Source organism: Pteronotus mesoamericanus, unplaced genomic scaffold (genome assembly GCF_021234165.1).
Source record: "Pteronotus mesoamericanus isolate MK-2021 breed Mesoamerican mustached bat unplaced genomic scaffold, CSHL_Meso_final scaffold_36, whole genome shotgun sequence".
In the NCBI taxonomy this organism is placed as follows: Eukaryota; Metazoa; Chordata; class Mammalia; order Chiroptera; family Mormoopidae; genus Pteronotus; species Pteronotus mesoamericanus.
The window spans coordinates 21,527,811-21,545,615 of record NW_026555313.1 but is presented as its reverse complement, the minus strand read 5'-3'; the positions used below and the strand labels follow the sequence as shown (position 1 = coordinate 21,545,615).

Here is a 17,805-nt window from a genome sequence, read left to right as displayed (position 1 = left end):
AAAATGAATAAATTTAAAAAAAAAAGTATTGGGTGGATTGCTTCTCATCTGGAGATCCACATGGGAAATAACTTATTTATGAGATTATTCGGGCTATTGGTAGAGATTATCTTCTTGTGGCCTTGACTGACTTTTTGTTGCCTGGAGGCCGTCATTAGGTTCTAGAGAGGTTGTCTACAGTTTCTTGAATATGTTTTTCATTATGTGTGTGTGGAATCATTGGAGGTTGGTCACCTTACAGGCTGTCTGCTACATAATATATGACTTCCATAAAGAATATTTAATTTTTAGTAGGACTGCATCCAGTGAGTCTCTTTTGATGAAAAAGTTAGCCATGGAGTACATCCGAAATACCAGTTTGACCAGATAGAGTTCATTGTAGTGAGAAGAAGAAACCTTATAATAATTTACATTATTTTAAATGAAGGAAGGTAGAGGTGTTCATGGAGTATACCAATAGAAAAAGAAGAAAGAAGTTGAAGTAGAGGTGAGGTATGGTAATATAGTTTCCCTGTTCTGATGTTATTTTTTATTCCTTTATTAGTGAGTTTTCTGCATTTATATTTAAGAACTCATTACTTGAAATCTGTTTTGAGGGGCAGCAAAGGTTTCAGGTCCTAGAGTTCATCTGCCTGGTTTGGAATACTGCCTCTGCTCGTTAGTACAGTATGACTTGTGCAAATTACTCCATTGGTGTGTGTATCAGTTTAAAATGGGAATAATAGTATCTCCTTCATAGGGTTATTGTGAGGATTAAGAGCTAATGCTTATAATTATTATTTATTTTTTTCAAGTGTGATAATGGTTCCATGGTTATGTATTAAAAATAGAGTGCATCATTTTTGAGGTATATATGGATATATTTACAGATGGGGTGATTAAGGTAATTAGGATTTTGGAGGAAATCATTAGAGGTATAGATGAAGCAAAATCGGCCATGAGTAAACAATTGTTAATGCTGATTGATGGTGTATTTACATTACTCTGTCTACTTTTTTATATATTTGAAATTTTTCATAATAAAAAGTAAAAGAAGTACCAACACCTTGGCACATATTAAATGCTCAATTTATTTTATCTCTTTTATTATGTTTCTTTTTAATATAGTGGAATTAACTTGTCTAAAACACAAAGAAAAAATATAGAATGAACTAAACCTGACTTTTCGGTGTTCTAATTTCTAAGATTCTTCTTACATATGGATACTATCAAATTTGGATAACATATACAGGATGCTTAGAGTTGGATTGCAATTTTTGTGTTAGCTTCTTTCTAGTTAAGTTGTAATTTATAGTTTAATTTATTTGACTTAATTGCAGTTTTTTCACATTTCATTTAATTTAGTTTACCATTGTATTTTCTGTCGGTGAGATGGAAATTAATACCAATATTTAGTGTTACTGGTATTAGTGGTAGGAGACATTGATTTTACCAATAGCGAAAATATTGGCAGCAAAAGCCAGGGCTTTTGTAGATAAACAGTGGTGTTATACTTCAACTTAATGTATGAATTGCCATTTAATATAAGTAATAAAGGTAATTAATACTTCAGAGATTATTCACCAAGGTATCTTAAATGTGGTAAATGTATCTTTCTGCTTATCATATGTTCCTACATTGTATAGCACTGTAAAATTAGATGGATTGACTATTTTAATTGTTTAAGATAGGCAGTTATCTTACTGGTGATTCGGATTTATTTTATGTGGATGAACCTGAGAACTTAAAAAAATAAAACAAACTTTAAACAAAGCAAACTCAAATCTCTCAGAGTTCTAATTTGGAATTAGGACAGGTGAGAACCTTGTTTTGATAACTCTGCTTTCAAGTCGTCTACAGATAGATACACCTTCTATTTAATAGGTGAGGACACCGAGGATTGTTAGAGGTAAGGTAATTTGCCAAAGGTCAGAAACATTTCTTAGAAATGGAGTTGAGAATTGAACTCTAGATCCCACCTCTCAGTCCAGTGATCCTTTTGCTGTCCCAGTGATTTCTAAATTGTTCTCCTGAACCCTAGCATTCTAAACAATTTGGTCTGTCTTTGAACCTTTTACCCATGGTTAACAGGAATAGCTTCTTTTTCTCCTCCAGCCTTATGTATTAAGGTTTATATGAGATTTTGTTCAGAGAGAAAAAGATTCTGCTACTGCATATGTTAGTTTGTGTCTTTCCTACATTGAGCTCTTTATTCTGTGCCATAGTCTATTCAGAAAAGTACATTTGATTTATTGGAGGAGTTTTCTTTGACTTTGTTTCAAAGAATGTGACTGGATCTCTGTAGAAATCTGTGACCCAGAGACCTTAGGAAAATTCCCAAGGATTTTAAAATGTTGTAGGGGTAATTATTTTTAGTAAGAAGTTATTATCAATTAAAATTTTATTTCCCTCTAGTTGTTTGCATTCTCTGTTCATTTTTTCATCTCATAAATCTCATGCTTGGAATTTTCTAGGTGGAGTTTCTCGGGCTACTATATTTCTAAAAAGATTTATGCTAATAAGGATATTTCAGATGAAACTAGCTGACGTCTGAAGAGTCTTTTGGGTCTCTGGCAGTTAATTAGGGGTTATATTAATTTGCTTAAAAGTAGTATTGTCATTAGAGCAAAAGAGGGCTCAATAGGCAATGTGATAGGTTGGTTTGGGCTTAATAAAATCATAAATTAAATTATTAAATTTAAGATTAAAATGATTTTAATGGTTAAAAATGAAATTAAATGTTTGGCTCTACTTTCTCACCTTTTCAAAATTGTAGACTTGTACAGTAATGTCAATTTAGAACAATTCAGGTCAGAATTTAAGATGCATGTAATCCTGGTAAGGACAAGGACAGAGAATCTTACTAAATGTTAACTCTGTTATAGTAAGCACATACTTCATGTAGTTGTGTTTTTAACATTTATTTTGAGTAATATTAACATACATATATGTAATAATCCATATAATATACTTTAATGGAACAGTTTTCATTTTTTCCCATAGCAGTGTGGTTTGTCAATTGTTTCATTCCTACCTTAAAAATAAATATCTGAAATTTGAGGATGTGTGTCAAGATGGAGGTATAGGTAGACATGCTTTGCCTCCTTGCGCAACCACAGAGAGAATTACAACTATTTCTCAAAATAAATGACAACCAAAACTGTCAGAAAAATCGAGCTCTATGGAAGTCTGACAACCAAGGATTTAAAGAAGCCACATTAATTCAGACAGGTATCTTTTACAGGGACTCAAAGCAGCTGTACCTAATACACAGAAACAAACAGAGGGAGGCTGCTGAATAGAGGAGACTAAGACATATGGCCCAAATGGAAGAATAGAACAAAACCCTAGAAGAAGAACTAAAGGAAATGGAGATAACCAACCTCTCAGATGCAGAGTTCGAAACACTGATGATCAGGACACTCAAAGAACTCATTAAGTATGGCAAAAACATAAGGAAAGAAATGAAAGTTGCACTAAGTGAAATATAGAAAAATCTACAGGGAACCAACTGTGGAAAGGAGGAAGCCAAGAATCAAACCAATGATTTGGAACACAAGGAAGGAAAACACATTCAATCAGAACCGCAGGAAGAAAAAAGAATTCAAGAAAATGAGGATAGGCTTAGGAACCTCTGGGACATCTTTAAATGTACCAACATCCAAATCATAGGTGTGCCAGAAGGAGAAGAAGAAGAGCAAGAAATTGAAAACTTATTTGAAAAAATAATGAAAGAAAACTTCCCTAATGTGGCAGAGGAAATAGACATACAAGTCCAAGAAACACAGAGTCCCAAACAAGTTGAACCCAAGAGGACCACCCCAAGACACATCATAATTAAAATGCCAAAGGTTAAAGATAGAGCATCTTAAAAGCAGCAAGAGAAAAGCAGAGAGTTACCTACAAAGGAGCTCCCTTAAGGCTGTTAGCTGATTTCTCAAAAGAAATTTTGCAGGCAAGAAGGGGCTGGGAAGAAGTGTTCAAAGTCATGAAAAGCAAGGACCTACAACCAAGATTATTCTGTCCAGCGAAGCTATGATTTAGAATGGAAGGGCAGATAAAGTGCATCCCAGACAAGGTAAAGCTAAAGGAGTTCATCGTCATCAAGCCATTATTATCTGAAATGTTAAAGGGACTTATTTAAGTAAAAGAAAATCAAAACTATGAACACTAAAATGGTAACAAATTCACCACTATGAGCAGCTGAATCTACAAAAACAAAGTAAGCAAACAACCAGAACAGGAATAGAATCAGACATGGAGATCATGTGAAGGATTATCAGCTGGGAGGGGAAGGAGGCGAATGAGGGAAAAGGTGCAGGCATTAAGAAGCATAGTTGGTAGGTACAGAACAGACTGGAAGGCAGTGGTGGTGGGGGGATGTCAAGAATAGAATAGTAAATGGAGAAGCCAAAGAACTTACGTACATGACCCATGGACATGAACTAAGGGGGGGACTGCTGGAGGACAGGGGAGGGGGGCATAGTGACAAATATTGGGACAACTGTAATAGCATCATCAATAAAATATATTAAAAAAAGAAGTTTGAGAATTAATGTTTATGATTGGGCTTTCGAGGGGAGTGATTTAAGTTACTTAAGCTTTACTATTTAGCACATGAAACACTCGTGGAAATAAAATCTGTTCCATTTAAAAATATGATAACTACTAAATATAAGGAACTTACTGAATTCAGAATAAATGCAAAATGCATCACACAAAATATTCCCATTTTGATGGAATCCTGGAGGGGACTTTTTCTGCCAGCACTGATGGTGAATAGAAAAGCCCCTCAGAATGTACTTGGTGCAATGGTCCTGATAGGGGCATTGAGCTTTTTAACTCAGGGCTGCCAAAGAGATGACAGCCCTGTGTCATAACCATTCAAACTAGATATGAATAAGGTTTGACAAGATGTATGTCTTCACAAACAATTAGCTCACACTATTGGCATCTAAGGATAGGAGTTTAGAAATGGGAGTGGTAAGAAGCTGTCTGATAATGGAGATTGCTTCCTGTTTTTCCTTTGTTTCCATTACCAAATAATTGGGAGATGAGGAATTTAGGATAGTTTTTCAATTGTGATTGTGCTTCTTTGGTTTACTCAACCTCCTGTTACTGCAGGCTATGTTATATAACATTGGGACATGTTAATATAGTTTAAAACAATTTAAAATATTAACTGTTGCTGACTTAGTTGACCAAAAACAACACTACCATTGTTCTGTTAACAAGATACTCAATGCAATCCATCTCCACTTGGGAAGTTTAAGAAAGTTGTGCTGTGCCAGTTGATTTTAGCTTGGTTTTCAGCTGGTGCATTAAAAATGCTTTGAGTGTCTAGGTGCTACATCTAAGTATGCTTAACAGTACACAGGCTCCTTGATAAATGCTGTTTTTTTGGAAGGCTACAATTGTTCTGTGAGCTGTGTTCTTTTTACCTATGAGTTGACACTGCAGGAAAGAGTAGCATATACTTCATTAAGAAAATTCATCTTGAAATTCATTTAGCTATCTGCCTTCTTCTAACCTCACAATTAAAGCCAGTGCAAAGTTCTTTATCTACCGGTCTACCTCCTCTGTGATGGATATTTCATCTTTCACAGCTTAATTTCCCACCATAACTTAAAATTTTTTCTTGGACTAACTGCTGCTGCTTTTTTTCTTTTTTCTTTTTTCTTTTTAAAATATTTCTGTACAGTTACTGTTTTTCCATTGTACCATTTTCTTAGAGATTATCTTATTTTGTAGCTATTTTGAGCTTCCTTATTAAACCATTTAGCTCATACCTTTTTCTTCCCCATCTGGCTAATGCTTTTCTGCCCAATCCCTCCTTTCTTTTCAAACCATCTCCTAACATGTGGTCTGTTTTACAATATGTTCCATGTGCACTTGAAAAGAATGTATGTTCTGCTGCTTTGGGATGAAATGCTCTGAAGATATTAATTCAATCCATCTGATCTATTTTGCCTTTTTTAAAAAAAATTTATTGTTCAAGTACAGTTGTATCCATTTCCCCACCACCACTGTCCCCTGCCCCAGCCACCCCCACCTCCCACACTCCATGCTTCCCCACTCTGGCCTTGTCCATGGGTCATCCAACATGTTCCCTGACCCAACCCTTCCCCCTCTCTTCCGCACACCCCTCCTCCCCCTCCCCTCTGGTTATTGTTAGTTTGTTTTTTCTTTCAATGTTGCTGGTTATATCTTTCTGGCTTTTTTGTTTTGTTGATCAGGTTTCACTTACAGGTGAGATCATATGGTATTTGTCTTTCACCCCCAGGCTTATTTCACTTAGCATAATGCTCTCCAGTTCCATCCATGCTGTCATGAAGGTTAGGAGTTCCTTCTTTCTTTCTGTTGCATAGTATTAGTATTCCATTGGGTAAATGTGCCAGTTTTTTCATCCATTCATTTATTGATTGGCACTTAGGCTGCTTCCAATACTTGGCTATTGTAAATAGTGCTGCTATGAACATTGGGGTGCATAGATTCTTTTGAAGTGATGTTTCAGGATTCTTAGGGTACAGTCCCTGCAGTGGAATTGCTGGGTCAAAAGGCAATTCCATTTTTAGCTTTTTGGGGAAGTTACAAACTGTTTTCCACAATGACTGCACCAGTCTGCATTCCCACCAGCAGTGTACTAGAATTCCCTTTTCTCCACAACCTCGCCAGCATTTGTTTGTTGATTTGTTATTGATGGCCATTCTGATCAGTGTGAAGTGGTATCTCATTGTGGTTTTCATTTGCGTTTCTCTGATGGCTAGTGATGCTGAGCATCCTTTCATATGTCTTTGGGCCCTGTTTAGGAGAAGTGTCTGTTCAGGTCCTTTGCCCATTGTTTAATTGGATTGTTTGTTTTCCTAGAGTGGAGTTGTGTGAATTCTTTACGTATTTTGGAGATCAAAACCTTGTCGAAGGTAGCTTTGGCAAATACGTTTTCTCATACAGTTGGCTCCCTTTTCATTTTGCTGATGTTTACTTCAGCCATGCAGAAGCTTTGTATTTTGATGAAGTCCCATTTGTTTATTCTTTCCCTTACGGTCCTTCCTCTAAGGGGACATATCGGTGAAAATATTGCAGTGTGGAATATCTGAGAGTTTGCTGCCTATGTTCTCCTCTAGGATTTTTAATCTGTTGCGAGTTATATTGAAGTCTTTTATCCATCTTGAGTTTATTTTTTGTATGGTGTGAGTTGGTGGTCAGATTTCAGTTTTTGCATGTAGCTGTCCAGCTCTGCCAACACTATTTCTTGAAGAGGCTATCTTTACTCCATTTTATGCTTCTGCCCCCTTTGTTGAATATTAATTGACCTTAGAGACCTGGCTTTATTTCTGGCCTCAATATTCTGTTCCATTGATCTATATGTCTGTTCTTATGCCAGTACCAGACTGTTTTGATTACAGTCACCTTGTAATACAGTTTGATGTCAGGTATTGTGATCTCTTCTATTTTGTCTTTCTCAAAATTGCTGCAGCTATTCAGGGTTATTTATGGTTCCATATAAATATTTTGAAATGTTCTATATCTGTGAAATATGTCATTGATATTTTAATAAGGATTGCGTTGAATCTATACATTGCTTTGGGTAGTATGGACATTTTGATGATATTAATTCTTCTAATCCATGAACACGGTATATAGTTTTATTTATTTGTGCTTTCCATAATTTCTTTACTCAGTATTGTGTGGTTTTCTGATTAAAGGTCTTTTGCCTTTTTGGTTAAGATTATGGCTAGGTACTTTATTTTTCTTGTTGCTATAGCAAATGAGATTTATTTCCTTATTTGTTTGATATTCCATGGTTGGTGTCCAAAAATGCCTTCGATCTCTAAATATTGACTTTGTATCCTGCTGTTTTGCCAAATTCACTGAAGGAAGAAATTGAGGAAGATACAGGTAAGTGGAAGACTATATTGTATTCATAGATAGGAATAATTAATGTCATTAAACATACATACTACCCAAAGCAATCTATAAATTCACTATTCCTATCAAGATACCAATGGCATATTTCGCAGAAATAGAGCTAATATTCCAAAAATTTATGTGGAACCACAAAAGATCCTTGAATAGCCACAGCAATCTTGAGAAACAGGAACAAAGTTGGAGGAATGTCACTACTTGATATCAAACTGTACTACAAGGCCATAGTAATCAGAACAGCATGGTACTGGCATGAAAACAGACATAAAGATCAATGTAACAGAATAGAGAACCTAGAAATAAACCCACGCTGTTAGAGCCTACTAATATTGGATACAGGAGGCAAAAACATACAGTTGGGTAAAGCGTTGAATAAATGATGTTGGGAAAATTGGACAGATCTATACATAAAAATGAAAGTAGACCACCTTCTTACACTATACATGAGAATAAATTCAAAATGGATTAAAGACTTAAATGTTAGACTCAAAACCATAAAAATCCTAGAAGAAAACATAGACAATAAAGTGTCTGACGTTTCTGATAGCCACATATTGTTTTGTGTGTCTCCTTGGGTAAGAAAAACAAAAATAAATAAGTAAACAAATGGGACTGCATCAAATTAAAAAGTTTTGTACAGCAAAGGAAACTATTAACAAAATGAAAAACAACCCACTGAATTGGAGAACGTATTCATCAATGATACATTTGATTAGGGTTAATATCCAAGATTTATAGAAAACTTAAATAAACATGAAGAAAAAAAATTCCGTTAAAAAATTGGGTGAAGGGCCTGAAGAGAGACGTTTTCAAAGAGAACATACAGATGGCCAGTAAACACCAAACATCACTAATCATCAGAGAGATATAACTTAAAGCCAGAATGAGGAGGCACCTCACACCTGGCAGAATGGCTATCATCAGTATATCAACAAACAAGTGCTGGGAAGAATGTGGAGAAAGGGGAATCTTTTTGTACTCTTGGTGGGAATGCAGATTGGTGCAGCCACTGTAGAAAGCAATATGGAGATATGTCAAAAAATTAAAAATGGAACTGCCTTGTGGCCCAGCAATTCCACTTGTGGGAATATATTTGATTGAAGTAACCCAAAACACAAAAACAGAAGCATATATGCACCCCTATGTTCATTGCTGCATATTTTACAATGGCCAAGTTATGGAAGCAACCCAAGTGCTCATTAGTGAATGAGTGGATAAAAAAGCGGTGGTACGTTTACACAATGGAAAACTACTTGTCCATAAAAAAAAAGAAAATCTTACCCTTTGTGACAGCATGGTTGGACCTGGAGAGCATTATGGTAAGTGAAATAAGCCAGTCAGAGGAAAACAAGTGTCACGATTTCACATAAAAGATGAAACTAGATCACCTTCTTACACTATACATGAGAATAAACTCAAAATGGATTAAAGACTTAAATGTTAGACTGGAAACCATAAAAATCCTAGAAGACGACATAGGCAATAAAACATCTGGGTATGAAATCTAATGGAATCTAATGGATTCCATACCCAGATATGGAAACTAACAAGCAAAGTAGAAACAGACTCAGAGAACCGACTGACAGCTGTCAGAGGTGATGGAGGTTGTGAAGCTGGGTGAAAAATATGAAGAACTTAAGCAAAAACCAACCGAACACCCAAAACTCAATAGACACAGACAAGAGCATGGTAATTACCAGAGGAGAAGGGGAGGTGGGGGTTCGTAGAAGAAGTTATAGGGGGCATAAATGATGGTGGAAGGATACCTGACTTGGGGTGGTGAACACACAATGCAGTAGACAGGTGATGTATTATAGAATTGTGCACCTGAAACCTATATAATTTTATTAATCAATGTCACATTAATAAATTCCATAAAAAAAGAATAAAAAGAAGTAGAGTATGTTGGGAAAAAAAAAAGAAAACCATCTGTTTTCTTACACTCTTTCTGGGCTCTTTTCCTCTTTCGTGTTCTTCTCTCTCCTACCTTTCCTCTAAGGGATTCAGGGCATTCTTTTAAAGAACACGATAACCTTAGAATTAAGCCATCAGTCTTATTCTGAGTCTTTTAAACTTTTGAGATTTAATCTAAAATAAATAGCTGAAATGGAATGGGTACTGATATTTTGTAAATAATTCTTACCATACCTTCATTGTTCAACTTCTTTCTCTTCCTCCAACTACCTCCACCCTGATTCCCCGATCCCCCACTTTTAAATAGCTTTTTGTTCAATTCATTTAAGTGGTAAACTTACAGGCCAGCAATTGATTTAATGTTTTGTAAAGCATATAAATTTTGTTGGCATTGTGTAAATGCTAAAATAACTAAAACAACAATGATAATAATAATGTCAATTTGGCTGAGATAGTTGCACATTATATTGGAGACACTCCTAGGAATTTTGTTTGCTGAGAAGGTAAATGTTAACCAAATGGGAATTACTGCATCTGAAAAATTAGCTTGTTTTTGTCTTACAATATTTTACTTGTGTACCTTGAATTTCAAGTAATCACCAGAAAGTTTCTGTTTATTAATTGTGTGCACTATACCACATTCCATATTAGAAATATTTCCAAGAATAATGTGTGTTTCATGGGATATTTTCTCTCTTCAGCAAGATTTTAGTTCCCTATCCCCCGAACATTATAAATACATAGCTATTTTATTTTCATCATTTAGTACAGCCCAAATAAAGAAATACAGAAAAATATCAGCTAAAGGCCTGGTGGATATTATAACCTGTTTTTTATGGGATTCATTGATCTTCGGTGGTCTTGTCATAGGTGGGCACAGGTAACCAGGTTCTCGGTGATCACAGACAAAAAATTGAACCGAACACACAGAGTTTATAGCAGAAAGTGAGGAAAAGCAGATTTATTAAGCCACACAGAACATGGGAACAGGCCAACTCTGAGCAGAGTGGATCAGAGAAGAAAGGAAAAGAGCCTAACAGCAGCAGCAGCAGCAAGCAGCAGGGGCAGCTGGAGCAGGGCAAGAAAAAAAAAGGGAGGAACTCAGGGGCTAGAGGACTTTTATTCCTTAGGGTGGGCCTTCCTTTCCTTGACTGGCTACTGGGAAGAGGGTCCCACAGTGCTAATTCATTATAATGAAGTAGGGGTCAGGTAGCATCTTCTGCACAGGGGCAGTCCTGATTCACTAGGATTCAAAGCTTCTCCAGATGCAGAAACTACCAGACTTAGGACAGGGTCTCCGCCCTTTATCCATGTTCTTTATTCTTTATCTCCTGGGACACCTCTGGAGTTTCCTCCTTCCTGACTATCTCCTGCCTCAGTCTTGTTGAATCCTCTTGTCTGGAGTTGGCTGGAATCCTAACATGTCAGTCATTCCTTAGGCTTGACAGCTGTATATTTTCCCAGAAACAGTTGTGATTGATGTGTAAAATGGATAGAATAATTGGTTCTTCCCAAATAGATGTGTTTGTTTTTCTCTTACTGCTTTGTTTGACTATTTGTTGCAAACTGATGTGTGGACTCCTTCTTGGTTCGTTCCAGTGCAGAGGTCAGGATCTTGCCAGAATATGGCCAGCCTGCCTGCTGCCCAGTGTCTTGTGGCACAGCATTAATCATGGCCATTTAGTTCCTGGAAAGTTTAGCGTTATAGTCTAGTTTGTGTACCTTGTTGTTTGGGGTTTCTTTAAACCTGTTTTGTGTTGACAGTTCTATTTTCTAGTAAGTTTAAAAGAAAAAAGTTCTTTCATCAAGGCTGATTACAAAGGCATTTGAATTCCTTTTCTAGAAGCCAGTCTCAACTTGGAATGAAATAATCCATACAGAATTAAGTCTTACAGAAAAAAAATTTAAGTGACTATTTTCTCAGTTTTCCCAAAGTTAGCACCATCCTCGATACATAGGAGAGAAGTTAATTTATTACACATAATGATGCCTTAGGGCAATTGTTCTGAAAGTTTGAGGGACAGTAGAGTCTTTAAAACTCTTTAAGTGAGTGCCTGAGGTGAGAATTATTTTATAACTTATTCAAACATTATTTTCATATGTCATCTCATTCTTTTACAATTAGAAGTGAAATTTTGAGAGACTGCATGATGTATGATGATATACTTACTCTGATTGCTGATTAAATATGAGTTCATGTATTATGTTTTAAAATTTTGTTTCAATTTCAATCCAATTTCTGTTTGAGTATTCATTCAATTTTGATGGATATTACCCATGTAAATAAAACTTCTTTGAAGGTTCTCAGTTTTTAAGAGGAGGAATCCTCAGACCAAAATGTTTGAGAACTGCTGCTGTCTTAAGAGTGTAAATCTTAGTTCCCTCACAGAACCCATTGAGAGTGACTGAACGTGAGTGGCTAGGGCATTGCCTTAAACCAGTCACTTGTCCAAGAAACATTTTTTAATGAATTAAATTGAGTTCTTGGAATGCAGTTTTTGAGACCTTGAGATTCTCTCCCAAGGCAGCATATGAGCATTGAGTGCCTTGCAAATTGCCAGGTTTCTTCAATTCTCAATATTGAGTCACGTATTTCAGAAGATTTTTTTTTTTAATTGAATACCTGCTTTAACTGGTTGATTATTGGCATCATCTAGGCCAGTGCTGTCCTATAAAATGAGGGCCACGTACATTATTAAAAATTTTATTTTAAAAAGTAAAAAGTTAAGGTGAAATCAATTGTGTTCCCCCAGCTTTACTGAGGTACAATTTAAAAAATTATAAGGTAGTTAAAGTGTAAAATTTGATGATTTGATAATGGGTATACATTGTGAAAGGATTGTCCCTGTCATGTTAATTAACACATTCTTCATTTTACATATTTACCTTTCCTTTTGTTTTTTTGTTTTGTTTTGTTGGTGAGGACATTTAAGTTCTACCTACTCTGTTAGCAAATCTCAACTATACAATACAATGTTATCAAAAGTAGCCACGATGTTTTTTATGTTACATCTTCAGACCTTATTCACCTTACAACTGAAAGGTTGCACTCTCTTACCAACTTCTCCCAATTTCTCCACTCCCAGCCCCTGGCAATCGCTTCTCTACCTTATTTCTATTAGTTTGATTTTTTTTTTTAAAATAAAGATTCCACATGTAAATGCTATCTTGAGTTAATGTGGTATTCCTCTTTCTCTGTCTGGCTTATTTCACTTAGCACAGTGCCCTCTAGGTTCATCTGTGTAATACAACAAATGACAAGATTTCCTTCTTTTTAAAGGCTGAATACTATCCACCCAACCCCATCTGCCTGTTTCTGTCCTTCTCCCTCATTCTTTTGGTGTGTATGTATCTGTATATCACATTTTCTTTATTCACTCCCTTATTGATGGACATTTAACTTTGGCTGTTGTGAATAACGCTACTATGATCCTGGGAGTACAGATATTCTCTTTGACATAATGATTTTATTTTTTTGTATATATACCCAGAAATGGAATTGCTGGATCACATGATAGTTGTATTTGTGATTCCTTGAGGAACCTCCATACTGTTTCTGTAGTGGCTGTACCAGTTCATATTCCCACTTTCTCCATTTCTTTTCTTTTCTTTTTTTTAACAGTTTTATCTACTCATTGTTAGAGAGAGGGAGGGAAAAAAAAACATTGCCCACCACCACTGCATGTGCCCTTACTAGGAATCAACTGGTGATCCCTACGGGCTTTGTGGGATGACACCCAACCAACTGAGCCGCAATGGTCAGGGCTGCTTTCTTTATTTCTTTGCCAGCATCTGTATCTCTTGTCTTTTGATATAGGCATCCTAATTGGTGTGAGGTGATAATCTCATTATGGTTATAATTTGCATTTCTCTGATGATTAGTGGTGTTGAGCGCTTTTTCATGTACCCGTTGGCGCTTTTTATGTCTTCTTTGGATTTAGATCATTTGCCCAGTTTTTTATTGGGTTATTTGAATTTGTTTTTTTTGTTTGTTTGTTTTGAGTTGTATGAATTCTCTGTATATTATGGATATTAACTCACTATAAGGCCTTGCAGATGCCGCTGCCACCCTGGATCTTTCCTCGCCCAGCCATGGTCAACCCCACCTTGTTCTTTGACATTGCTGCGGACAGTGTGCCCTTGGGCTGCGTTTCCTTCGAGCTGTTTGCAGACAGAGTTTCAAAGACAGGAGGAAGCGTTCATGATCTGAGCACTGAGGAGAAAGGACTTGGTTATCAAGGTTCCTGCTTTCGCAGAATTATTACGGGATTTGTATGCCAGGGTGATGACATGCCACAATGGCACAGGCGGCAAGTCCCTCTATGGGGAGAAATTTGATGAGAATTTCATCCTGAAGCACACAGGTCCTGGCATCTTGTCCATGACAGGTGCTGGACCCAACACAAACGGTTCCCAGTTTTTCATTTGCACTGTCAAGACTGAGTGGCTAGATGGCAAGCACCTGCTCTTTGGCCAGGTGAAAGATGCATCGATGTTGTGACAGCCATGGAGCGCTGTGGGTCCAGGAATGGCAAGACTGGCAAGAGGGTCACCATTGCTGACTGTGGACAACTCTAATAAATTTGACTTGTGTTTTATATTGACCATCAGACCATTCCTTCTGTAGCTCCAGAGAGCACCCCTTTACCCCCGTCTGCTTGGAATTTGTATAATTTTCATGCTCTAGCTGCAGTTCATTGGGTTTCATTTTTTCCTTACCCCTTCCAAATCTAGCTGGTTTGAAGAGTTGATGATTATGAAATAAAAACCAAACAGAAAAAACCCTTATCATATAAGTGGTTTGCAAATATTTTCTCCCATTCCATAGGTTGCCTTTTTGTTGAAATTATTTTTAATAATATATTTTAAATGGCCAAAAATATTATTTCTGCATGTAATCAATATAAAATTTATCAGTGAGATAGTATACATTCTCTTTTGATATTAAGTCTTTGGAATCTGGTATATATTTTAAGTTTATAGCCCGAGTCTGGACAAGCCACATTTCACATGCTCAATAGTCACTCACATGTAGCTGGTGTCTACTGTGGTGAACAGCACAAATCTAGACCATAACATTGTAGATCTGAGCCGAGAATGATCTAGACTACGTAAACTTTGCAATAGAATTGAAGTAAAAATAAAAATTTAGCTGCAGAAGTTAATATGAAAACAGCCCCATTGAAAATAATTCACAATGGCAGAAGTTTGATACCTGCCTAAGTTTCAGTACATTTCAGTGAGAATTAGATCTTTCCCTCCCTGTCATAATGTTTTCTCTTCCCTTTTTTAGAAGCATTTTGTCTTTACAGTATTCTGTGAAATTATTAATCATTTATCTTTGTACTAGTATAAGGGAGCACTTTTTTCCTTTTTGGAGGAATTTTAGCCCTTGAGGTCTATTGCATTGTCCTCCTAAGTAGTACAGTCCATTTGTCATAGCATATCCCTGAATGAAGAGACATACTTATTTCTGATAGGTGAGGAAGAAGAGTGGCCTGTTTTGATCTTAGTACTGAACTTTTCCTTGGCTCATTGGTTTTTATTTTGTCACCTTATTTTGCTTGTGAATATGGTGTCAGGATATGCAAGTGAATTATTGCCATTGTGAAGAAACCACTTTTTTTTTTCAACTTTATTCTCTATGAGTATTACTGAGCTTGCAAAAATTAGGTAAGAGTTAAAGAAACTGTGGTTTAGAAGTGAGAATTAAAACGGGAAATATTTTTGTCATGCTAGAATGAATAATAAAGCACTGTGACTTTAAATTTGGCATAGTCTGAATTTAATTTTTTTTTTTTTGTATTACATGCCAATGTAAAAAGAATTTGTTGACTGAAAAATATATTGGGTAGGGAAATTTTTAAGGACTCCCACAACCTTTATCTATTTAGCAACGTTATTTGATACAATGCCATGTTTAATATTGGTGTGAATTCACAAAATCATGCTCTTTACAAGATAAAAATTCTATGTAGACACACTTAAGTAATATTTGGTCTCTTGGTAATGTGTTAGAAGTTTCCTTTTTTACTTGTGTTTTTTTATGTAGTGCAAGTATGTGATTCAAAGATTTTCAGCACCAATCTAAAAATATTCTTTGAAGATTTATCTTTTATTTGCCTAACTTACCTTTTTCTGTAGACAAATTTAATTTTTCAAGCAACTGGTGTGTAATTTAAAATAAAATCTTTACAGTATAGCCTTCAATAATCTGTAGCAGTAAAACTTTATGATCCTCAAAATACTATCTGCTTGTCAGCTACCTGTCCTCTGACATGGAGTTTCTGCCTCATCGGTATTTTTCTGCTTTTTAGATAACCGTCACTTTCCAGTTTGTACCTAAAGTAAGAGCTTTAGGAAGTTGCCTTCTCCATTAAGTGCCATACATGTATGCTAAGTGGCATTATGTGTCCTCTTCTCTGGTGTTAGTTACTTAGTATGGATGGAGGACGGAAATGTTACTGAACAATGGATCTGTTGTGGGAGGAGCGCCAGACACTGTTATCGGAACAACGCCCCGCCCCCCCTTCTGGTCTAGGTTCATTTGCCGTCGCCCCTTGAAATTATCTCTTAATGGCAGAGCCTGGTGAAAAAGGAAGTATTTATTCAAAAGTTATACAAGTTTTGATTAATGGCTAAATGTTGCCCTTAAATTTCAAAATCCCTTTGAAAACACCCACTAACACACACACAGTCCTACCTTCCCCCCTTTGCCTAGCCAGGCCAGTCAGGGGTACTGTCCTTCAGAAAAAGAAGTAGTCCGGAGCTCGGCTAGGCAGGCCTCTCTTTGTTCCCAGCAGCAGTCTGCTGCGTTGCCGCGATCTCCAGTTCTCAATTCAGAACCATGTGTGAACCTTCTCATGGCCCACTAGCAAGAGTCCTTTCTCCCCTTCCCGCATGGTCTTACTGTTCCCTTGCGGCGTGGAGCAAACTGTCTCCGAACTCTCCTGTACACACGGGATGGCGGGGGGCGGCGGGAGGACCCCGACAAGCCTGCATAGCTGCTACATCTCGCTTCCCTGCTTCCTCAGCCGAACGGTCAAGAGTCTCTAATATGGCCACTGTGCCTAGGTCCCAGCCCAGGCGGGAATCCTCCCCAGTAACCCCATTCCGACTCCCCCAGCAGGCCCTGCCATCAGGGGAGCTGCCTGCCCAGGTACATCCTGGGTTAAACTGCCAACTTTTCTGGTTAGCCTTGTCGATATTCAAAATAACCATCTTTGCGTATGAGGAATGAAGCTATCCAGTTGTTTATTGACTTGCAAAGTAATTCTCAATGGCCCTGCTTCTTATCTGATATGAAGCTGGCCTGTTATTGATATGCAAAGTAACTAAGTGACCGAGCTCCAGGTCTCCCATCCCTCCTGGCTGCCTGCCCTGGGGGGTGGGGTGGGGATGAGAATATCCTGTATTTTTCTTGGACACCCCAATTTCTGGACCCCATTACAAATCCCCTTGGGGAGGCCTAGCTGTACCCTGTTACAGAAGGGGGCCTGGCCTGCCATGCCCTGCCATGCAGAAGCAGACCATTCTCTCACTGGGACAGCCCTTAGGATTAGGTTTTGCTGTGGGTTCCATCCTGTGGCTTGATGTGACTTTCCTGAATGGAATGCATTTTTCCCCCAGCTCCATTTCTTCCGTATTCTTCCCACGTCGGCTGGAAGAAGCCAGTTGATTCTGAATGCTGCCGACAAATTATTAGCTTTTTTGCTTCTTGGCCCCCCATCCAGCCTCTTGAGTAAGAAGCTGCTGTATTTGGATCCTGGATTATGTTGCTTAGTGATGCAAATTTAACTTTGCCAAGGAATGCCTAAAATTTAAGGCTCTATTCCAGAAAAGTCAATGAATAATAGAACTTGTAATTAATGTAAATTTTGTGTTTACCTCATGCCAGGCATTATACTAAACAGACTGCATGCATTAGCTTAGTTAATCCCCAGCAACTTTAATGCAGGTTCTACTGTTGCCCTCATTGTATAAATA

At 37.1% G+C, this 17,805-nt stretch overlaps 1 protein-coding gene and 1 pseudogene across 7 annotated transcripts in view; both read left to right on the top strand.

Annotated features, from left to right (window-relative positions):
• Positions 1-17,805, top strand: part of SIK3 (SIK family kinase 3) — a 272,649-nt gene that overhangs the window by 117,093 nt on the left and 137,751 nt on the right. The window lies entirely within an intron of this gene.
• Positions 13,903-14,397, top strand: LOC129085907 (peptidyl-prolyl cis-trans isomerase A-like; annotated as a pseudogene).